We start from the raw sequence: 21774 nt of genomic DNA, 5'->3' as shown, positions 1-21774 counted from the left end.
TATGGAGCAGCCCCAAGAACAAGTGCCCTGCCCGTCTTTCCTGCAGGACAGTCTGCTGACCAGTTTCTTAGTCACTGTGTTTTGAAAGTGGCTGTAGCCCTCAGGCTGTATGGGGCCAAACTAGGACCTTTCAGACACTATTTCTGGCTTGGCCAGACAAAAACTGTAGACTGCTAGGCAGTGGAATTAGTGCCCTGACTCAAATGATCAGAAGTGACCCCCTCAAACCTGCAACCCTTATGGTATAAGGAACAGGGATTGCTTACTGAAGTACATTGTTTTTAGCTCCAGTCCTGCAGTATGTGACATAAACAACTAGGATCTAGCTGATATTGCAATGAATATGACATTTGTCATAAACTAATGACTTTTTTAAAAAAATAAAAAAGCAGGATCAGGACTTTTTCAGAGAAATGCAAATACTGAAATAGATGACATGGAATTTTTCCTCCCTATATCGTTTTGGTGGAATGCCACATAAGCAACCAATTCACTCCCTTCAGTTCCAAAGCATGCAGCTTAACCTTACGAAAAGACACTTCAAAACACTGCTTGATAGCTGAGGAGATTGCATTCCTTCTTCCAGGTGCTGCAAATTATCCAATAAACATAAACTGATTTCCATAAGAAATGCTAGCCTCGTCATACAACCTTTGTGTATATTTTTAAAAGTCCTTGATTTTGAAATAGTTGAAAGTATTGTGTCAGAACAAAGTGAAAGAGGTATCATTAGCCTTCAAATCTGACAAATAAGAGAGACATAAACAAGTGTCAAAATAATTAAAATGGAATTGTTCACTTTTTAGAAGAAAAAAAATGGATTGTACAAGAAATATTAAGCTAACAAAGCAAGAGCAAATATGAGAAAGAAAAAAATGACAGTTATCTGCAAAATTCATAAATGTGTCTTTTGTATAACTATAATGATCATATTTTATGCTGTCATTTTACATTTAATTGCTCACCCTGGTACTTTTCTTCATAGAAGCCATCAGTACCCCACAGAGCCAGATGCTGAATTGCAAAAAAACATACTGTGACCACAGACTTATAGGAAAGTAACTTTGCTGAGCTGTGGTGTATGACAAGTTAATTTTTGCAATTACACTTTCCCAAGAATAAATGAAACCGCAGGCCATTACTATTCTGTATCATTAAAAAGAGGAGGGGGGAAGTCTCGATCATAATGCCCTCAAAATCAGTTTTCCATTATTTTGACATATGAAAGCAACTTTTCAAGCTGTTTTTCTGCAATATGACCTAGTAAAATAAGCACCACCTCGGCTGAAATGCATAAACATCTTGAGCTGTGAAAAGACAGGAAAAACTACAGTCTAGAGTTAATATGCAATGCCAAGCTATCACATGGCTAGGAAGAGATATGTTCATTGCTGCGTGAGAAGTATCTCACTCACAGCTATTTGCTCGACTACATTATATCCAATATAAAGTATTAAATAGATAAGGTTGTTCAGCTGTCATGCAGACTGGAACTATTCCCTGATCATTCATCTAGCCACAAGATGTAAAATGTACCAAAATCTAAACACCTGCAGTGTCCATCACTGTCAAATCCACTGGGCAATCAAACAGCAGGAGAGCACCTATCATTATGGAACATGGCCTGCACATTTTCTGTAGCTGTGCATACATCACATGAAATGAAACACTGAGCAATGTAGTTTAAAAACAACAACAACCATTAACACAACTTAGCACTATTTAGAGCATTTTCTCACATAAACTAGGGGAGGGAGGCTTTTCATTTACTTTACAGTTGGTTTCTCTTTCTGCTTCTAATAGAACAGTTTACCATACTAAAAACACATCTAAAAAAAACTCATTGCCTTCTTCCCTTTCATGGAAGCCCAAAGGGCAAGGTTCACACATGCAACGAAGCACTAAATCCTGTCCACATGCTTCTGCTTTGGCAAATCTCAGTAGTGTTTCTGGCTGGTACGGAACAATCCGGAAGGCTATTCCAAGGGGTGGATGAGGGGCTGCTGTTTCTCATGAAAAGCAGTCCAAAGGTTATAAATTCCATATACAAGCCGGGATAGCTCAGCTGGCTAGAGTGTAGGGTTGATAATGCCAAGGTTGCAGGTTTGATTCCCATATGGGACAGCTGCATCCAACTCTACAATCCTGGTACCCTACAGCTGACAATCAGTGCACTGGGTGGAGCAAGGTGGCTCAGGAAGCAATTTGCTGAATGCCTTGAATGTGAAGATGGAAGATCAACCAGTGGGCTTTTTGAAGAAGCATACAGAAGCTCCAAAGTAAATGGAATGTAACGCTGGAGCTTTTTAAATAATTAAGAAGATCTTAGGAATTGTCAGAAACCAGGTATCCAGGCCATATGCTGCCCTCTACTAAGACAAGTGAATATACAAAAAATATGATTTCCCCTTCACTATCCCACTCAGCGCTCTTATATTATGCCAGGTAACAAATCACACAGAAATCTTAAATATGCAGGATTCCTTTAACATCTCCATCAAAACCAAAGCTTGCTATTATTGACAAGTATGTATTTGCATTTGTTGTAATTAGAGTAATAATAAAGAATCTGTTCACATAGCATTGCACATACTAATAACATTGAATAAAGTGGTCCAAGTTTAAAACTTGGCAACAATATTTAGATATTTAAATATATAGAATACATATTGAAAACAACAGTACGCACTACCAATTGTTTGGAAATACTTGCCACATTTTTTCCTTAGCTTGTTTTCAAACCTCAACAATATCCTTTGACACTGGGATAGTGATACTGGATATCTGATTTGTTTTCTGAAACACAAATCTACAAAAAGATTCCTCTAATATATTATGCCTCACAATTGCTGCTAGAAAGTACGAGGAACTTGTAAGGGGAATACCCATGATGCTTGTTATAAGACAGGAGTATTACAAAAACCAATTATATCTTTTCATTCTCTTTTGCTTAATTAAAGCAAAAAGCATCACTATCTTTCTCAGCAGTAATCATGTGGAAGCTGTATAGCACAGATACAGTAATTAACTTAACCTTATCACTTAACTGTATTGGGTCATTCAAGTGAGGCACAGTATCAAAGCTCAGAATCAATGCTGTAATGCTAACATCTGAAGTAGTTCAGAGATTGAATAATGCCATCTGTGAATGGACAGTCTTTGTTCCTGCTTAGCTATGCTGAATAAATGTTCCTGCTCATAACTTTAATATGTCAGCTTAACCATTTAATCATTGTATATTAATACATTATCAATATTGGGAACATGTAAGTACGAAATTACTTGTCAAAGGAATCAGATATTAGCGATTTTTGTGCATAACTGAAATACACTGGGGATTTTGTCTTAATTATACACTTACACAACAGAATGTGTGTGTGTGTGCGCGCGTGTGCAAGCCCGCACTATGACTGGGTTTTAGAGTGGCAACCAATGCTAAACAATTATTTTATATTTTTCTAAACCCTTTACAAATATTCAGCACATTCACATTCTGTTTGGTATATCAGAGCAAAGACAGCCAGCCGTCTGCAAATTTAAACACACACACACAAACTACTTCTCTCTCTCATTTCTGAATCATGAAGTATTTGTGGTGTACATTGACACTCAAATCTTTAAAATATTTACATAGAATTATTGCAATGGCCCTTCTTCCCCAGTAACTATGTTTAAGATTGTAGCCTCGGTGTAATTAAACATTCTGCTCCGTTTCTATTGTTAATTGCTCTAGTTAATATGATGCTAAATATTGCAGAGGGCACAGCAGTCTTGATTTCAAATTATTTGCATTTATAGCCTAGGAGTTGTTTCCACCTTGTCATAAAATCCTTTTAGCTCATTTAATACTTTGGTGATATAATTAAAAAAAAAAAAAATCTCTTGCCAGATACAGTATTCTGAGGTCCTTCACTTTCACCAAGTCAGACACTAAATCATAAGGGACAATAATCAGCAAATTCTCTCCGACAGGCCCTAAGCCTGCTGAGGTAATGCAGCTGACAAACTTTGATGCGCCATGCCCGTGCACATTATGTTCATGTAGTGTGTACATCTGGGCACCCTTTATGGCGATGCAGCAAACAGCCAATCATTTATTCCACTCTAATTAGCACACATGTAAATCCTCACCAATCAAGCCACTCACAGGGTTACTGTTGTGGCAGCCATACAGCAAAGCTGGCAGGACATGTGAAGAAAGTACAAGATGCAACTATTGGGTTTGATTTGAACCTGCCGTCACACCACGGCAGGTCCCCCCAGTCCTGACTGTAACCAGCTCTACCCTTCAAAAGCCATCACAGAAGTACAGCGGAAAAAGGTCATCAGGCAGACGCTGATTGGCCAAGATGCTTTGATTCTTTACAAGCTTTGGGAGTACACCTGAAGCGACAGCCCTCTCCTATCGCTAACAGCACAGTAGCTGTCGCAAGCAAAAGTCAAGCATAGCTTTCAAACATGCTGCACAGCATGGAATACATGTTAACTTAAAAGAAGCACTGTCCACTTCAGTACTGTAAACCTTTGCATTTTACTAGGAAATTCTCTACAAGACATCAGCATCTTTTTTAATCTTTTTTTTCTTACAGAACCGACATCGCCTGCAGAAAATCATCAGCCAGTACCTGCAAGCAAAGATTTTCAATGCAAGAAACCAGTTTCCTTTACAGGAAGCAATAGCATACTGCTCTTTTTTTTCACAGTCTCATATCCACAGTATAATCACGTTAAGAATAGATATATTTTTAGAGTTCTTATTGCTCCTTTCCTGCATTTAATTAAAAAAAACATTTACAGAACAAAATCCCATTAATCATATTTGGAAGATTATTTTCCAAAAAATAAAGAACAGTAAGACTATTATTGTCTTATAAATGTATTTCAGTGTTTGCACATTGAGCGCATCATAGCCTTTGAGAGCAGCAAAACATAATATTGCACTTTAGAACCAGACTGATAGAGCTACATCTACAGGTGAATAGAAGGGTAGAAGAATGCATTCTCTGTGTTAGAAACTTTTTTTACTTCTGTTCATTAATCTTCATTCACATGCAAGTAAACATGTTTGTGAACTGATTTGTTATATCACATAAATTAATGAAGCAATAAGCTTCAAACGGTTTGGCACCGGTTCATATTTCAAAGGATTTTTGGATAAAGTAACCCTAAATTCAATTATTTCTATAAAATTAGATTTAAGATAAAAGCTCAAGAGATAGAAAGAAGGGTGGTCTGCCACTACTTCTGAAAGACATAAAATTAAATCCAAAACAGAAGTCCCATTAGGCATAAATTTAGATTTTCAGTAGAATTTGAAGAGAGAGAAAATAATACCTAATTATTTTGATTATTGTGATAGAATACAAGAATATATTGAACCATCACCAAAAGTCAGCTCAAGCAAAAATATTTTGCAGCGATACAAAATATGTTCTGGATGGAATTCAGTTGGTATCCTTGAGTTCACAGAACATTTGATCAAGAAGAGGCAACCACTAATGGAAGGAGAATTGGGAGATCCTACAGAACACAGTTGAAAGTAGCATGGGGGCTGCAAAAGGAAAGGGGAATTCACAAAACTGCTGGAGGGGCCATTCTGCATGGAGCAAAAGGGAAAATATCATGGAAAGCAGAACCACCTGGAAACTTTCTCACAGAAGTAGCCAGCCACCTATTCCCGCCCTCTGTGACCCCTGTCAGAAATGACAGGAACCACCGGAAAGGGATGCAATAAACTCTGATCAGGTCTCACACGCAACAGCGGCTCATGATCAGCAATATCAAAAGGATATCAAAAGGATCAATAGGGTGCCTGCTGCTATTGATCTCCAGGCACCTCATGATAACTAAGGTTATGTATGTGCATTCTCTAATGTCATGAATGGCAGCTGGATACGTGTCTAGCTTTCAGGGGACACGGAGCAACCACCCACACAACAACTCCCTGCACCAGAACAGATAACAAGCTGCAGGGAGGGTCAATATTGAGGTTCAGTCCTTTGATTGGGAACTGAACAGCCACGCATTTGATCCTATGCGCCATTCTGTTCTTCCTCAAGAGATGCAGCATGCTTCACTAGTGTGGCCTACTAAATCTACAAAGAGTCTCAGTCCAATTCAGAAAGTTGCTCAAATACAAACACACCTTTAGCAGGTGACAGCAGCAACAACAACAACAGCAACAACAAAAAGGAATTCAGCAACTGACATTAATTTAATAGGGGGGATCAGTGCAGAAGCTCTGCAGTCTGAAACTCTTAACGCAGCACTCAAGTTAGCATTCTACAAATGGGATGGAATACAGTGGTGCACCGCAAGACGAATGCCTCGCAAGACGAAAAACTCGCTAGACGAAAGGGTTTTTTGTTTTTTGAGCTGCTTCGCAAGACGATTTCCCCTATGGGCTTGCTTCGCAAGACGGAAACGTCTTGCAAGTTTGTTTCCTTTTTCTTAACACCGTTAATACAGTTGCAACTTGACTTCGAGGAGCAACTCATAGAACGCGGTGTGGTAGCCTTTTTTGAGGTTTTTAAAGACTTTGGTGATTTTTGAAGCTTTTCCAAAACTTTCCCGACACCGTGCTTCGCAAGACGAAAAGAATCGCAAGACGGCAAAACTCGCAGAACGAATTAATTTCGTCTTGCGAGGCACCACTGTAACTGCAATCTGGTCTCAGGGCCTGCCGGTCTTGAGAGTTTATTGCAAACTACAGCATGTTGGATGTTTTTAGGAGCTCATCAATGTTAACCTAAGAATTACACCGTAATAGTTTTGAGTTAAAACCAGTAATTTTAATTAAAATGCAACTTGGAGGCCTTTCTGAAAAAGCGAGGTGGGGGATCTGGAGGAAGAAATGTGGCCATCATCCACATCCCTGTTGCTCGGGTTCGTGTTGCTGCCTGCAGGTAACTCCTTGTGAGGCCCCTCAGTTGAATAGGAGGGCGAGAGGATGATATGACAACCCTTCCTTGTTTCTGATACCATACTGCATAGGTTGTTCCCAAGAGGGGGGCAGGCAGTGCAAAGGCATTATAATCATCACCACCACAACCACCATCTTGGCTGTGAGTTCTGGAAGACCTGCTCCGTGCCTTGCAGGCCTTTTTCCACATGGCCCGGGAGGGCGGGACCCTAACTGACTCCAGTTACAAAAGCTGAGGCTGCTGGAAAAAACAGAGACCATTCTTGGCTGTGAGACCTGTTCCCTCACCTGGCCTGGGAGAGTTGTGCACTGACTCAATGACTGTCTCACTCACTTTGGCCATAAAAGCTGAGGCTGCTGAACAGAATCTTGTGCTGGGGTATTGTTTAAGCAAGTTTGTTTGGAGGGTGGTTGTTGCTATTACTGATATTAATCTTTTTGTATCTTTATTTGGATGTTATGATATATTTGGAAATTGTTTCAATTTGATTGTGTACTTTCTGGTGTTTTATTTATTGTTTACTTTTGCTACATGGTTTATGGTTTATTTAATGGTTTATTTTTAGCATGATCTGAGCATGGTTTGAACTTAGGAAAGGTAGCATAGAAATAACATGACTGATTGACTGATTGACTGATCATATTTTCCCTACTTGTTCCCATGTTTTCTTGTTTTGTTCTCTGGTGAAAAGCCCAGCACTTAGGCATCATCATCACCACAACCGCATTCTTGCCTAATTGTTCCCAAGCTGCTAGGGGGTGGGGAAGTATTATCAACTTTATTATCATAGTCATAATTATTATCACATTTCTCCTGATTGTTTCCAAGCTTGGGGTTTTTTTTGGGGGGGGGGTCCATTTCAAAGGCATAATTATTAGCACCTTTTCCTCCTGCCTGGCCCACAGCAGGGATTTTTCCAAAGTTGCTTTCAGAGAGTGGAGCACAATACAAAGGCAGAAACATTATTATTATTTCCTCATACATCCCTAATTTTGACATAGACACGTTTACTTAGGTGAACAAATAGGGTACCCAAATCATAAATCCGAGCCAATGCATTCAACTTGAATCCAAAGCAATGGATTTAAGTTACAAGAAAGCAGATTCTGAATAAATATCAGGAAAAACTTTCTGACAGTACAGTAAGCGCTGTTGGACAGCGGAACAGACTCCCTCAGAAGGTGGTGGACTCCCTTCCTTGGAGGTTTTTAAGTAGAGGTTGGATGGCCATCTGTCACGGATGCTTTAACTGAGATTCCTGCATTGCAGGGGGTTGGACTAGATGACCCTTGGGATCCCTTCCAACACTACAATTCTCTGCTTCTTATGAAATCTGCCACAACTCACTGCTGGGGCAACATGCCTGAGAACATGCCACCTGACATCACTGCTGTTGTAACGACCCAAAGCAGGCTTCTTCGTTTTGGTAAGAGGCAAAGGGATCTTGCCATATAAAGAAGCTCCATTGATTATTCAGTAAAATGTGACATACTTCTGCAAACCCATCACATTATTATTGGTCTATCAATGCTGTTTTCATGTTTTCTGTGTATCTTTGTTTTAATTTGCAAGAGAATTTTTTTAAAATTACACCTGCTAAAATTATTAGTGAAAAAATAGCTTGCCGTTTACTATTTAAGTAAAAGGATATGCTTTCTTAGATATAATCATTTATTTTGCATGTAATAGTTCAAATCAGAGCCCCTTAAAAATCATTTTGTTAATTTTTCATTGCACAGCAATTGTTGAAAATCTTACTTTTCTGGTTACAAGAAAGGAATCATCTATGAAAAGTAACTTCTGGAAAGTGCTACATACAAATCTGTGAAATATTTATCCATATAATATGGGCAGATATTGTACAAAGACAACACACACACACCAATATTGATGACATCATCACCAAACCAAACCACTTTATTGCCCCATTAGAAATGACAGAATAAAGAATTTTTATTATCAGTGCCCTCATGGAAGCTGACCGTCATTTCAGGGTGTTCCATTGTCAGCAGTCTGAAAGGGCAATACAACCCAGGGTCAACACAATTGCCCCGCAGCCTTTAAAAGACTGACCTGCTTGTCGCATTTAAGTCAGAGGAGATTATTCTAGCAGTATATACAGGACTACTGAGGCCAAACATTTGAAATACAGACCTAGGCACCTTATTACAAAAAAGGACACTAAAGGAATTTGAGAAGGAACATCAGAGAACAGCCAGAGTGATAGAAGACTCTAGAAACTTAGGAAGTCCAAAAGGTTAAAGAAACTATGGCAGAGGTGAAGTCCTTGGAAAAGGAGAAAATTAAAGAGAGACCTAACTGCAATATACAAAATTATAAAGGGAATTGAAAGGACAGCATGTGAAATGGTGGACAAGTTAGCAACTTGGATAATAGGAACAGGCCCTCCCTAAGGTAAGAAAGGGCAAAAGGAGAAGAGTAGGAAATTACACAAGGGACAATAAATATGAGAAATTTTGAGGAACAAAATTCAAAACAATAAATTGTGATTATACAGAGGGCAAATAGATATAATAGCAGTCATTAGCCATGGTCTACCAATTGTTACTTGCTGTATCAACTCTACATATTCTGAGACTACCAGATGCTATGAACAAATTGCATAGAATGGTGGTAAGCTTCACCACCTAACATTCAAAGGTGTACTTCTTTTGTAAATAATGGTGTTAAAAATATTTATGATATGGCCTGATTTTTCTGAAGTCAAACTGAAAACTGGGTCTAGCCTATAAAGCCATCAGTGGCTTAGGACCAAGTTATTCAACAGGCTGTTTGATCCCGTATAGCAGTGTTTCTCATATACAGTGGGTCTTGTGCCATTTTCAGGTGGACCTGAAATATGCCACAGCCTGCATATTTTTATTATTGTTTTAGAAATTGTTGATTAGTGATATGGACTTACAGTTTTGTTGCATGCCCCTTGGGTGCACTGAGTAGCAGCGTAGGATACAAATAAATATTATATTGTTATAAACAGAGTGTTCTTTTTTGTCTGAACAAGTGCAAAAGCGCTTAAAATGGAGTAACGTGGACTAGTCCAGTTTTGTAAACATTGAAGATTACAGAGAATGAAGAGCTTCCATTTTATACAAAAATCATGTATTTTCCTACAGCAAATGCATTCACTTACGAAACCTAGGGCCCAGGATAATTTTAACAGCAGTCTTATGATGAAACCATCATTTATTTTACAGCTCTGATATGGGGCCAGTCATGATACAAATCTGACTTCCAGGCTACCCTTGCGGTTTCCTCCTCAGTTTCTAATTGCTGGAGAAGGTAGCTCGCCTCCATGACTTGAATTTATTTTTGGAGTTTTGTTATTGCCTTGGTTTTTGAATATCATGTCAACTGACATTGAGATAATAGATTTCTCTCTTTTCTTCTCATTTAGAGATTACAAACCAGGGCAAACCACAACAAACAGCAGAGCAGGTAAAAAGTCCGTGCTCCAGCCTTTCTTCATTCTTTACAGTCTGGAACAGCAGCACAGGTGAAGCATTTGGAAATGTACAAATGACAAATTAAATACATTTGCCTTCATAATTGGTACCACTAATTTTCATAATAATGTTCAGGAAATGACGTTCTTACCATGCATTTTACACTACTGCAAACACTCATTTCTCAAGCAAAGAGAAGCGGGGCGGAGAGAGAGAAGCAGACAGACAACCCACACCACTCTTTTCAGTCAACTGCTCATCTGATTTCAGTGTATACTATGGGTTTCCCTTATATACAGTGCCTGTAGGCACTATTCTTAACACACTGTTATTTTTTACACCCCCACATGGTGTTAATGAGTTGCCAGCTGCCTGTTGTGACATAACAAGAAACCATGAACCCAATGTCTTCCTTATCCTTTGCTGGTTAGGCTTTCTGTTGTGGCATAGAAGTGTCAGATGGTATGATCAGAAGTAAATAGTCATGACAGACAAGAGGAAAGGAACTGACAGTTGAAGATGCTGATACCCATTATGCCTCCACAACTACCACCTCCTGGGGAGACTGTTGAAGGCTTTGAAATGTTACACTGTACTCTGGGCTAACATGGATCTTTCACAAATAATATATTTACTCCAGGAAAACCTGGTATGCCACCTAAACAGCTGGCTTAGTGCCATTCAGGCACATAGAACATTAGGTGTATCCAGTAAGTCTCTCTTTTTCACACACCTTATATTCTAATTCAAACTGCTTAGCAGTGGTTCAGAAATAAAGGAGAGACCCACTGCTGCGTCCTGTATCTTACCATTGAAGAGCGTATAACAGCCCCCAATCAAGAGGACCTCATAAACAGAGTTTGCAAAGTGGTGTTCATCTTATGACACGGGTTAAAATCAGGATCAAAGCATTCTAATGCTTTGTGGTTTCTTATTTTGTTATCAGCTGTACTCAAGTTTACTTGAAACAAGAGAACTGTGTAGTGTGAGATTTTTCTACCACAGACACTGGGAAAATAGGCTCCTGCCCAGATTTTATGAAATTTTGTCCAGATTCCATGGAAAGAATATTGATTACATTTTTATTCAAATTCAAAAAATTAATAGGTAATTTTTAGATTTCCTGGAATATGTTCAGCTGTTGCTGGGGTATTTTTAAAAAGAAAGAAAAATTGTGGAGGAATTCCCCTCTAGCCCTCATGATTTCCGCATAGGTGAGCTCTAAGTTTACCTTACAGTAAACTGTAATTTCTGTTTACAGCTTCTTTTTTCAAAATGAAGGTATGGCTCCCTTTGTTCCACTGGCCATCTGACCCACCCTGTGCCCCTTCTGAATAAACTCACATCCTTCCACCCCTCAAGTGCCCTCTTCATACTGTCCTCCCCAAAGCATATTGTTCAGAGCACCATGTAGACAAGGGGCACACTAAAATAAAGGACTAGAATGCCAACTGAAAACAATGGGACCTTATCTGAGGGCCCACAATAAATAATGGAGCTGTGAATGTCAACTGAGATGACAGGACTCCTCTGAAATAAAAGCAAGCTTGAATGTTAAATGTGATGAAAACCAATAGATTAATTGTCCACTTGAGTAACTTTCTATCTTGGAATAGGAAATAGACAGAAAAGAGTCTGGAAAAATTCCTTATACCCATGCTTTTGTATTGCTTCTGATGCTAGAGGGGTTGTGGGATTGGGCAGGGGGTAATTTAATCATGTCTTCTGTATAAAAAGGTAAAGGTAAAGGACCCCTGACAGTTAAGTCCAATCGCAGACGACTGGGGTTGTGGCATTCATCTCACTTTACAGGCCGAGGGAGCCGGCATTTGTCCGCAGACAGTTTTTCCAGGTCATGTGGCCAGCATGACTAAGCCGCTTCGGGCACAATGGAACACCGAAACCAGAGAAGCACAGAAACACAGTTTACCTTCCCACCAGAGTGGTACCTATTTATCTACTTGCACTTTTTGACATGTTTTTGAACTGCTAAGTTGCCAGGAGCTGGGACCGAGCAACAGGAGCTCACCCCGTCGTGAGAGGCTCAGTGGTTTAGACCACAGTGCCACCCGCGTCCCTATTGTCTTCTGTATACAAGAGAGTATACTGCAGTTCAAGTGGAAGAGGACAGTTAGGTTTTTTGCATCTACTCTGGGGTTCCTTGTATAATTCGTGCATTCCCGGAATCCTTTGCAAAGCCCCTTTTTTCTTACTGATGTTGCAGCCCTGAAGATTGTACTGGAATCCAAGAGGCAACCAGAATACAAGCAAGCACCTCAGCATACTCTTCCTATATGTGAAAGACAGGAGGGTCAAGGTTTTAGCAGGAGCTGTGAGAGTAGTCAAGCAGCCTAAGAGACTCTGGGGAAATGTTTTTGCAGGAGGCCAAATGCTAAAGGAATGCAACAGGCTGCTGCAAAATGTGGTAAATTAGCAAGTTTTTTTTGCCAAGCTCCCTTCAGCCAGTATCATTGTGATTAGTGAAAAAGAGAAAGGGGCAATACTCCTGAAACAAAGCAGAGAATACAAGAATACAATAAAATACAAGGACAAATCACTCTCCTCGGACAAGAATTAGACTCATGGCTTCAGAATAATGGCAAACTGACCAGCTTGGCTGTGCAAAAAGAGGTATCCAATGAAAAGAGAGTAAATCATTGCCAAGTCATAAGGCTTGATGTGAGCTTTACTTCTTTCTAATTCTGGAACTGAAATAATTTGTATGTTGCCCATAAACAGTGGTAATAATACAGCAAAAGGAGTATTCAGAAAATGGAATTGTTCTAACTGCTAAAAGTGTAAGAACTGAATGGAGAAAAGCATTATATGCAAGTGCTAAATTTCTTTAATCATATTTAATATTAAACTACAGTTGTCATAGTATGCATGCATTATGTAAATTGTATTTTATGAAAGTTTAAAAGTGCTTTTTTGCATGGTTAAAAGTGCCCTTTTGAGTTCATTACGCACCAGTGAAAATCCCTTTTAAAAAGCACTGGATTTTTCCTATATTACCATTTTTATTCAAATTCAAATTAATAATAAGTAGTCTCTAGATTTCATGAAACATGTCCAGTTCTTCCCTTTTTTTGTTTGTTGAATGCTAATAAAATAAAAATAGAGCTTCAACCGTGGCTTGTTCCACACCTTTTGAAGTAATTTGTTAACTACTAGCATCACTTTTTCTCTAAAATGTTATTTACTTTTCTACACAGAAAAATAAGTCATCTACTATTTTTGCCAATCACACTTTTTGGTTAAAACAACTGAAAAACATGTATTTAGTTACATTTCAAAAAAGGTTAAGTCCAGTCAAAGGCGACTATGGGGTGCGGCGCTCATCTCACTTCAGGCCAAGGGAGCCAACAGTCCACAGACAGCTTTCTGGGTCTTGTGGTCGGCATGACTAAACCATTTCTGGTGCAATGGGCCATTGTGACAAGTGCCAGAGCGCACAGAAACGCTGTTTACCTTCCTGCCACAGTGGTACCTATTTATCTACTTGCACTGGCATGCTTTCAAATTGCTAGGTTGGTAGGAGCTGGGATAGAGCAACCAGAGCTCACCCTGTCGCACAAATTCGAACTGCCGACCTTCCCATAGGCAAGTCCCAAGAGGCTCAGTGTACCTCAAGGTAAACTTTTTCCTCTTCTTCACTAAGATGTACCAGCATCTTGGAGCACTCTATTCATGAGCTAAACAGCTGATCTGAGTTATGCTGCACAATGCCCATCTACCAACTGCACATATTATTTGAAATGTCAGCACATCATACTTGTCTTTTCTGATGGATTTAATATCTCAATCATCACTTGAAATTATTGAAATGTGCCTGATAAATTCACTGCCCATCCTCAATCTATCTGTTTCATCAAGAAAGCAGCAATAAGAGTCTTCATTGTGGTCAGTCTGTGTTGTATCTAGAGTTGTGGTCAAAGAAGAGAAAAGGGAGTGAGTCTATTTTGCCTATTGCTCCTTCTGTCCTTTCTTTGTGGATAACTGTTCTACGGCACCAGATATAAGGAGAAATAAGCAAAGATCAACTCCTTTCCCCAAGTGGAGAGCCTCTGCAGGATCTCATTGCCCTTCCATTCACAGAATGGCGAATCTGGATCCAACCCTTCTGAGTCTGGGCATAGAACACTGAATTGAAGTGCCACATTTCTTTAATCCAGTGGCAGACATTATCTGCTAGACTAAGTGGCCAAAGCAATCCCAAAACAAGGCTGTAGGCTTAATTTAGTTGCTCAGACATCAAGTTCTGAAAGCATTTCTACTTGAACATAAGAAGAAATGGCCAACAGGATACAGAGGTAGCTAGAATACCATCTTCTAATATCCCCTTAGGCTAATCAGATTTGAAAATCCACCACCAGAAGCTCAATACTTAGTACACTATATTTGCAGAGGAGCTTCAAGATGGATGTACAATTTAATAGTGCCCCTTTGATGATCCCTAGAAAACTCATGAATATATAAATTCATTGCTCAGAATCTCTGTATCTGCAATTAGTGAGCTCCTATATCAGCAAGTATAGAAATCTCTGTTTGAGAGAATTAGAGCAGTAAGTTAAATTACAACTTTTGTCAATGAGCCCATTCTTAGTCTATTGATTTGTGCTAGGTGACATGATGACCTGATCTGAACCACACACACACAAATGTGATGTTTCTTTAATTGAAAACCAATTGGATCTTTATTCCCCACCCTACTCCATTTCTTTCTTTCTTTCTTTCTTTCTTTCTTTCTTTCTTTCTTTTTATTTCTTTCTTTTCAAAAAGATTCATTTTTATTACCCATGTTTTAAATCTTTGATGCGTTTAGTAAACATTGCAAATCTTAAATCACTGATTTATATCTTAATTCAGATATACAAAGGAGCTTTAGGATGAAGGATTTCCAAGAACAGTGTGCAATGGAGTTTAAAATAAATAAAAAATAAAAAACGTCCAAAAATGTTAGCACTTCTCTTGCATATATTGTAGTGCACTAATTGTTGGTTTTCATAATGTAGCTCATTAGTTTTGCATAATTTAAGTTTTAATTCATCGTTTAATTTTTAATTAAGGAGGCTTTCAAGATGAGCTTTCTGCTCAGATTTTAGTCACTTGCTAAATATGTTTGTGTAAAAAGGCTTAGGCAAGACATTGCCATTGTAGCCAATATTTCTCTGTGATATCCACTACGAAGACAATCATTTTAGTATACATTTGGAAAATAATAACTGCAATTTCAACATTGCATGTAGCATTTTTAATAATTAAAATGTGAGGAAAACACTCAAAACACTGTAGAAAAGATTCTCAGGTAAGAAAAGCAAAGTAACTCGTTTATGGATGGTGGCGTCACTTTCCGGTCACAATATCATGGAATGATATTACTTGCATGTAAGTAGCTGAGGCTTGTGCCCCAAAGGTTTCACCTTATCATCTGGTTAACATACACACATTTGCTTGCTATATCTCACTGAACTTGTGTTGACCTTATCAGCGCAGGTTCACAGCCTAAATTATCGGATCTATTTCCATTACTACAGAATGTACAGAAGATTATGCAATTCTAAAAAAAAATAAAAAATGGCAGGAGCAAGATAGCAAATGCGATAAGATAACATGGCCTGCAAATGATAAAAAAGCCAGTTTTTTAAAGATGAAGTACGATAAACCTAAGAATACAATCCCATCATATTTGGATTTCTAAAGCCCTATTCCACTTTTCTTCACATGAAGGGGCGACACAAGTAAAAAGGGTCTATAGTTATTCCCCACATTATCGCACACTTCATTCTGGCTTCCCACATGAAATACTATTGTGGCAATTAGAGACCTGCAGCTAATCTTGCACCAAAGAGTTGCCTCATTGTATCAGGAGACATTCTGGCTTTAAGGCACCAGAACGGCCTTATCTTGTTCACCACATACCAAAGTGTATGCATAATATGATAGTAGGAGTGTCCTTCAATTTGTACATGAGCAGAATTATAAACACAAACAAATCAATATGTTTCGGATTTAACTGAGGAAAATTATTTATTTATATCAGAATTTATAAACCACTCTGCATTCAAAAAATATGTGAGTGGTGCATAGAAATATACTATAACGCACAACCCCAGTAAGCGAGGCGAAGGCGGGGAAGCACCTTCCTGTTTCACCTCAGGCTGTGAAACAGGCCAGGCCATCCCTATATAAAACATAATACAAATAATGACACAGTGTTAAAACATGAAAACCACCAGGAATTATAAACTGCAGGAATAAAAAAGGCTAATTTGGGAAGGCTTGGGAGAAGATCTTTAAGCAAATGTCAAAAAAGAAAAAACTGGAACCTGCCTCCCTTCTAAAGGAAAATAATTTTTGGGAACTGGCCTGTTTTGCCACAGGGGTATATGGCACTATCATCAGATCTTCCTCCACAGAATTAAGTGACCAAAACTGTTTATCAGATACCTACCTGATGCTATTGGTACTCAATGTGATAGAATGGGATAAAATTAAATTTATTAAAATGGCGATCTTTTTTCCTCATAGGACAATGGAAATGAACCAAGTTTACTGTAACAAAAAGGGCAAGTTCAAAAGCTACAAATGGGTTTCATGCTACATGCCTTGTCTTCTCCACAAGTGCACCATGAGTTGGATTCTTCATGGATTCTGTCAGAGGTTTCTGAAGACTATCACCAATTACTCCCTTGGTAGAACAGTCATGTTCGTAGTTCAAAGCAGGCACTCATGGCATAGCCTTCTCACAGAGTGTTTTAGTTAATTTTGTCTTACTGATCTACCAGATGTTTTAGCACATCGTCTTCAAGATACTGAAACCATTTTTGAAAGTGCACATAAGCAAGAATGGCCACTGAAGTGGAAGTGTAATACTGTGAAATCCAAGAAAAGGTAATAAGCACCTCTCATTTTAAAAGGAGTAAAATATTATCAGTATGCAACAATGTAAAATTTGACTAATTGGGTCAATAAGTATGTGAGTAACCTGTTTGTTGTCATATGGATGTAAACAAACAATTGTTTTTAATTATTGTAGTATATGACTTACCAGCTTATCAGAAATCAGGATTGCGCTCACATGGCATGGTAATAGTCCATGATGCAATTTATCACCTAACATACAGTTTTTAGGGAAGCATCAAATAAGTGGGAACGAAGAGAAACAGCAAATTTAACATCCATTTTGCTGATGACTGATATTCACAAAAGTGGTATGGAACAGATAAAAGGTTGCCTTTTTATTTTTTTTCTTTCCTTCACCAACACCAGAATTTATTTATTAGTTAGAGAATTGCCTGAGGAATAAATAAGCATTGTTCTGGACCAGTAACCTGGCAGTGGTGCAAATGATTAATATGTAGTTAGCTTAGATGAACAAGGTGATATATTTATAGTAAGAGCAGTGCTGTTCCATTACTCAATATTGAATATTCATTTTAAAGCCAAATTTGTCAGAGGTTTAACTAATAGCATTGCCAAGACCCCCCGTTTATTTCCAGAAGGACAGTTTTAGGAGATCAACGGAAGACATCTGTGGAACAAGCTAAATTGAAGAAATCTACATGTCTGAATCAATACACTGTGAATGCTTATCAAAAGATTGAATATTGTTATAGTGGATTCGGTTTCAACTGTTTCCAAAGTACAAGAAAGTTCCTTGAAATTCATTAGCACCTCTTGCTTATTTTTAAATAGCAGGACTGGCAGGGTGGGGAGAGGTGTCAGAGGTTTAAGACAATCCCCACTCAGATGGCAAATTTAGATTTTAAAAAATTATCCTCTCAATCTGTTACCGATTTAAAATCTTTCAGCAGATGAGTGTGTAAGGAAAGGAGGACTGGAAAAACCACCCAGGTTTTATGTATTTAAAACCACCACAGCTTTCTTTGTCCCTTTAAGCAGATCTGTCCCTCCCAAAAAAAACCCCAAAATTGGTGGTGGCAGCAATGGAAAAACAACAACTCCTGTTTGTGCTCGTGAGATGCTATTTCATCTTTTTTGTGGACTTTCAGTGTGCACTAAAAAGAAAAACCACCCAAACCTGCCTCCCTATCACGCTTCCCCCCTTCCCATTGCAGCTGCACAGCTCAGAAAACACTCCTTGCAATGCAGACACTTCCTGTTGCGGTGTCCACATGCCTCAGGTCTGGAGTAGCAACAATTAGAAACTTGACGCTGCTATGTAAAAACCCAAGGTGTGCAAGGTCATAGGCTAACTCTTTTGGCCAGCCAGGATGGCCCCTTTGCACAAGGTCATCCAGGTTCCCAGAGCGCAATATCAGAGAGGCTTCTATCCAGACCAAGCCCATTGCACTGGGTTTCTAATGAATCAACGGAATTTAACTTGGACTAACTTCTGATAATGTCAATAGGAGCAACGTTCAACCAACTTAACGGCAAAACCACTACATGTAACATTAAATGCTCTGTTGGATCTATATGAAGGTGATCAAAAATGTAAATTACACAGGGAACTTATAATTATAACAGAGCAGATGAGATATAGAGAGGGAATTTAACCCTTTCCTCCCGTGCTGCATTCCTGTAGATCTCCCCTCTTCTGGTTTGCAAAGGAGGGGAAAGCAGATCTCCACTGGCACAATATATTTGTACCAAATCAGTTATGAGCTTCAGAATAAAGAGTTTCTGCAGGGGAAGAAAGGGTAAAATCCCCACTTCCAAGGCTGCTCTGATCCCATTAATTTTAAGTCACTCCAGCCAATACAACTTTTGTTTTCTTTTCTTCTTTTCTTTTCTTTTTAACTACCTATAGATGCAACAGAGCATATAATGAATGTCACATGAGTATAGTTTGGCGCTTCAGGTAGATCCAGCCTAAGGATCTTATGGATGAACAGGAGTTGTGGATGTCAGTACGCCCAACATAATCAGCAGCTGGGTTTGGTATGGAAAGCTCTACCCACAAGCATCAGGCTGACTACGTGTTAATGTGCTACTTAGCCAAAATGGAGATAAAGGAATTTTGCTTAACACAGTAAGAAGACACAAGATCCTCTTACCACTTTTCAAGGACAAGCATTCTCCTCATGGCAGAGAACAGAATCTTCTTTTATACCACTGAGACCCGATTTAAAACAGGAAAAAGTATAAAAATCCATAAGGTTCTTCTCCTTATTAAAAGCTATCAGAATGTAAAGATTTTAAATAAAAAACACCTCTTTATTATACAATTTATGAAACTGAAGGTCAGTTCTATTATCCTTATAAATTAATTTTTTTGAAAAAAATTCTAGCCTCTTAAAATTCAGAAGAATAATGTATATTTAAAATATTCTATAATTACTGCAAAAGTATTAATTAACAGTTCATAGAAGTATAAGTAGTAAGATGAGCGAATAAGCCATCTACTGACTATAAATAAGAGGGTTTTTTAAAAAAAAAATCACTTTATGGCATTTTTGTAACTATATGATATTAGATAGGTCATAACATTAGTACTTTTCTCTGAAAATCTAATAATTACTAACCTTTTTCATTTCTGAGCTGATTATTGACTTTGTAATAAATTGGTGTAAGTTCAGTCTCACAGTCATTTGCAAATATTAACCATGAATGTAATTTTTCAGCTGTGCTGACCATTAACACCACAATGCAGACATACCCTAAGACTCAAGTTTAAGAGAAGTCTAAAATACCACATCCTGAAAAGGTTTTAGATGAAGACAGATAAGCTAGTACAAGTGATCCCATGAGATGGGAGACTTGTACATTGTGTCTAATTAGTTCCAGAGCATAATCTGAAGCCAACTTTGAAGAAGCTGAGCAGGGCTTGGTCTGACCATTGTCTGTATGGGTGACCACACAGCTGGGAACCACATTTATGCTGTCTTGGGTTTTATGAAGAAGAAATGTGGGATGCAAATGTAGTGAAATAAATATATAATACTATAATTAGTCCTACAGCTGCCATTTAATCAGTGAAGGTGTCAAACAGACCTCACTAGGAAGAGCACCCACAAAGAGCAAACCACAACTGAAAAGGACCTCTTCCTTACCGTCATCCTCTGAACCTCCCTCAAAGGAGGGACATGGAGAAGGGCCTCAGATGAAGACCAAAGCGTCCAAGTAGGTTCATATCACGACAGAAATTCCAGGTGAATTTCTGTCCTGATGGCATCGGTAAACAACTTTATAGGTCAAACCATTACTTTGAATTGGGCTCATAAGCATACAGGCAGCAGAAATGATGCTATATGATCTCTTCGCCTTGAGCTTGTCAACAGCCAGGCAACCACCTTATGCAGTAACTGAAACTTCTGGGCTGTTTTCAAAGGCAGCCCCACATAAAGTGCATTGCCGTGGTCTAACCCTGAGGTTCCCAGGGCACAGATTACTGTAGCCAAGTTGGCCCAGTTGAGATAGGGTCATAGTGAGGCCACTGGCTTAAGCTGGTAGGAAGGCCGTCTGTACCACAGAGGCAACATATGTCTCTGCTGACAGAAATTGATCCACGAGAAGCCTCAAACTCCTGGACAGGATTTACCACCTCCCTAGGGGCAATATGTAATCAATCTTTAGCCACCTGAACAGCTCAGTTAGATGGCAAACCAAGGACGCAATGGAGGTGGAGAAGTACATTTTCTTCATTGTAGGCTTGAATTTGAGCATGTACCAGTGTTTGATTACATCAGTTGGTAGTTTTCCCCCTATCTGCATTCAAGCTTTCTCTTTATTGCTTTATTGCTTTTAGCTCCAAGGGATATCCTGAAGCTTTCTAAAATCTGCCAGTCGAAACAAAAGACACTTACACGCAATTGTGTCAACCACCCCAATCATCTCTGTATTCCACAACTGAGCAAATGATTTGTCCTCATCCTATTAGTAAGAAAGCTGTTGTGCTGCTATGGAAAAGATATTAAGATCTGAATAGAAAATCCCAGATTCAGAATCACAGCTTTCCCACAATGCTTGCCAAGTGACCTGCAACAAGACACTCAAATTAACCACTTTGCAGTTAATTGTGAAGGTAAATTAAGATGGTAATGTATTCGGCACTTTTCTTAGTATACACTATATGTAAAAAAATACTTCATGATGTTACAGCCAAACAAAATAGTGGTAATACTAGGAAGTTAAGATCGATTCTGCACATTTCTCTTTTTGACTCACTTTCCCATAATAACGTAACGTGACTTGGACGCTATTGTTGTGACGGGTCCCAATGCACTACCTGTTCAGATCTTGCAGGATCATTTTCAGTTTTGAGGGCCCAAGCATGTCAGCAAGGTGCTTGAATCTGTTCAGCTGACGACTTGTCAGCCACTCTTCAGGGGCGGGCATGTTCCAGGGTGTGGTGATCATGTGACTGCATGAAGAGCAGTGCCAATCATCATGAAATATGTGGTCGTAGGCCTCTGCTTTAA

The 21774-nt window shown here is 38.8% G+C and overlaps 1 protein-coding gene and 1 long non-coding RNA gene across 2 annotated transcripts in view; one reads left to right on the top strand and one right to left on the bottom strand.

Annotated features, from left to right (window-relative positions):
* Nucleotides 1–21774, bottom strand: part of ZNF407 (zinc finger protein 407) — a 131318-nt gene that overhangs the window by 35008 nt on the left and 74536 nt on the right. The window lies entirely within an intron of this gene.
* On the top strand, nucleotides 8895–10490 carry LOC308481161. The gene is made up of 2 exons (XR_013988489.1): nucleotides 8895–9338; nucleotides 10339–10490. It is a non-coding gene; the product is annotated as an uncharacterized lncRNA (long non-coding RNA).

This window comes from Podarcis pityusensis (genome assembly GCF_964106645.2).
Source record: "Podarcis pityusensis genome assembly, chromosome: 7".
Classification (NCBI taxonomy): Eukaryota; Metazoa; Chordata; class Lepidosauria; order Squamata; family Lacertidae; genus Podarcis; species Podarcis pityusensis.
This window is presented reverse-complemented; position numbering and strand designations above follow the sequence as displayed.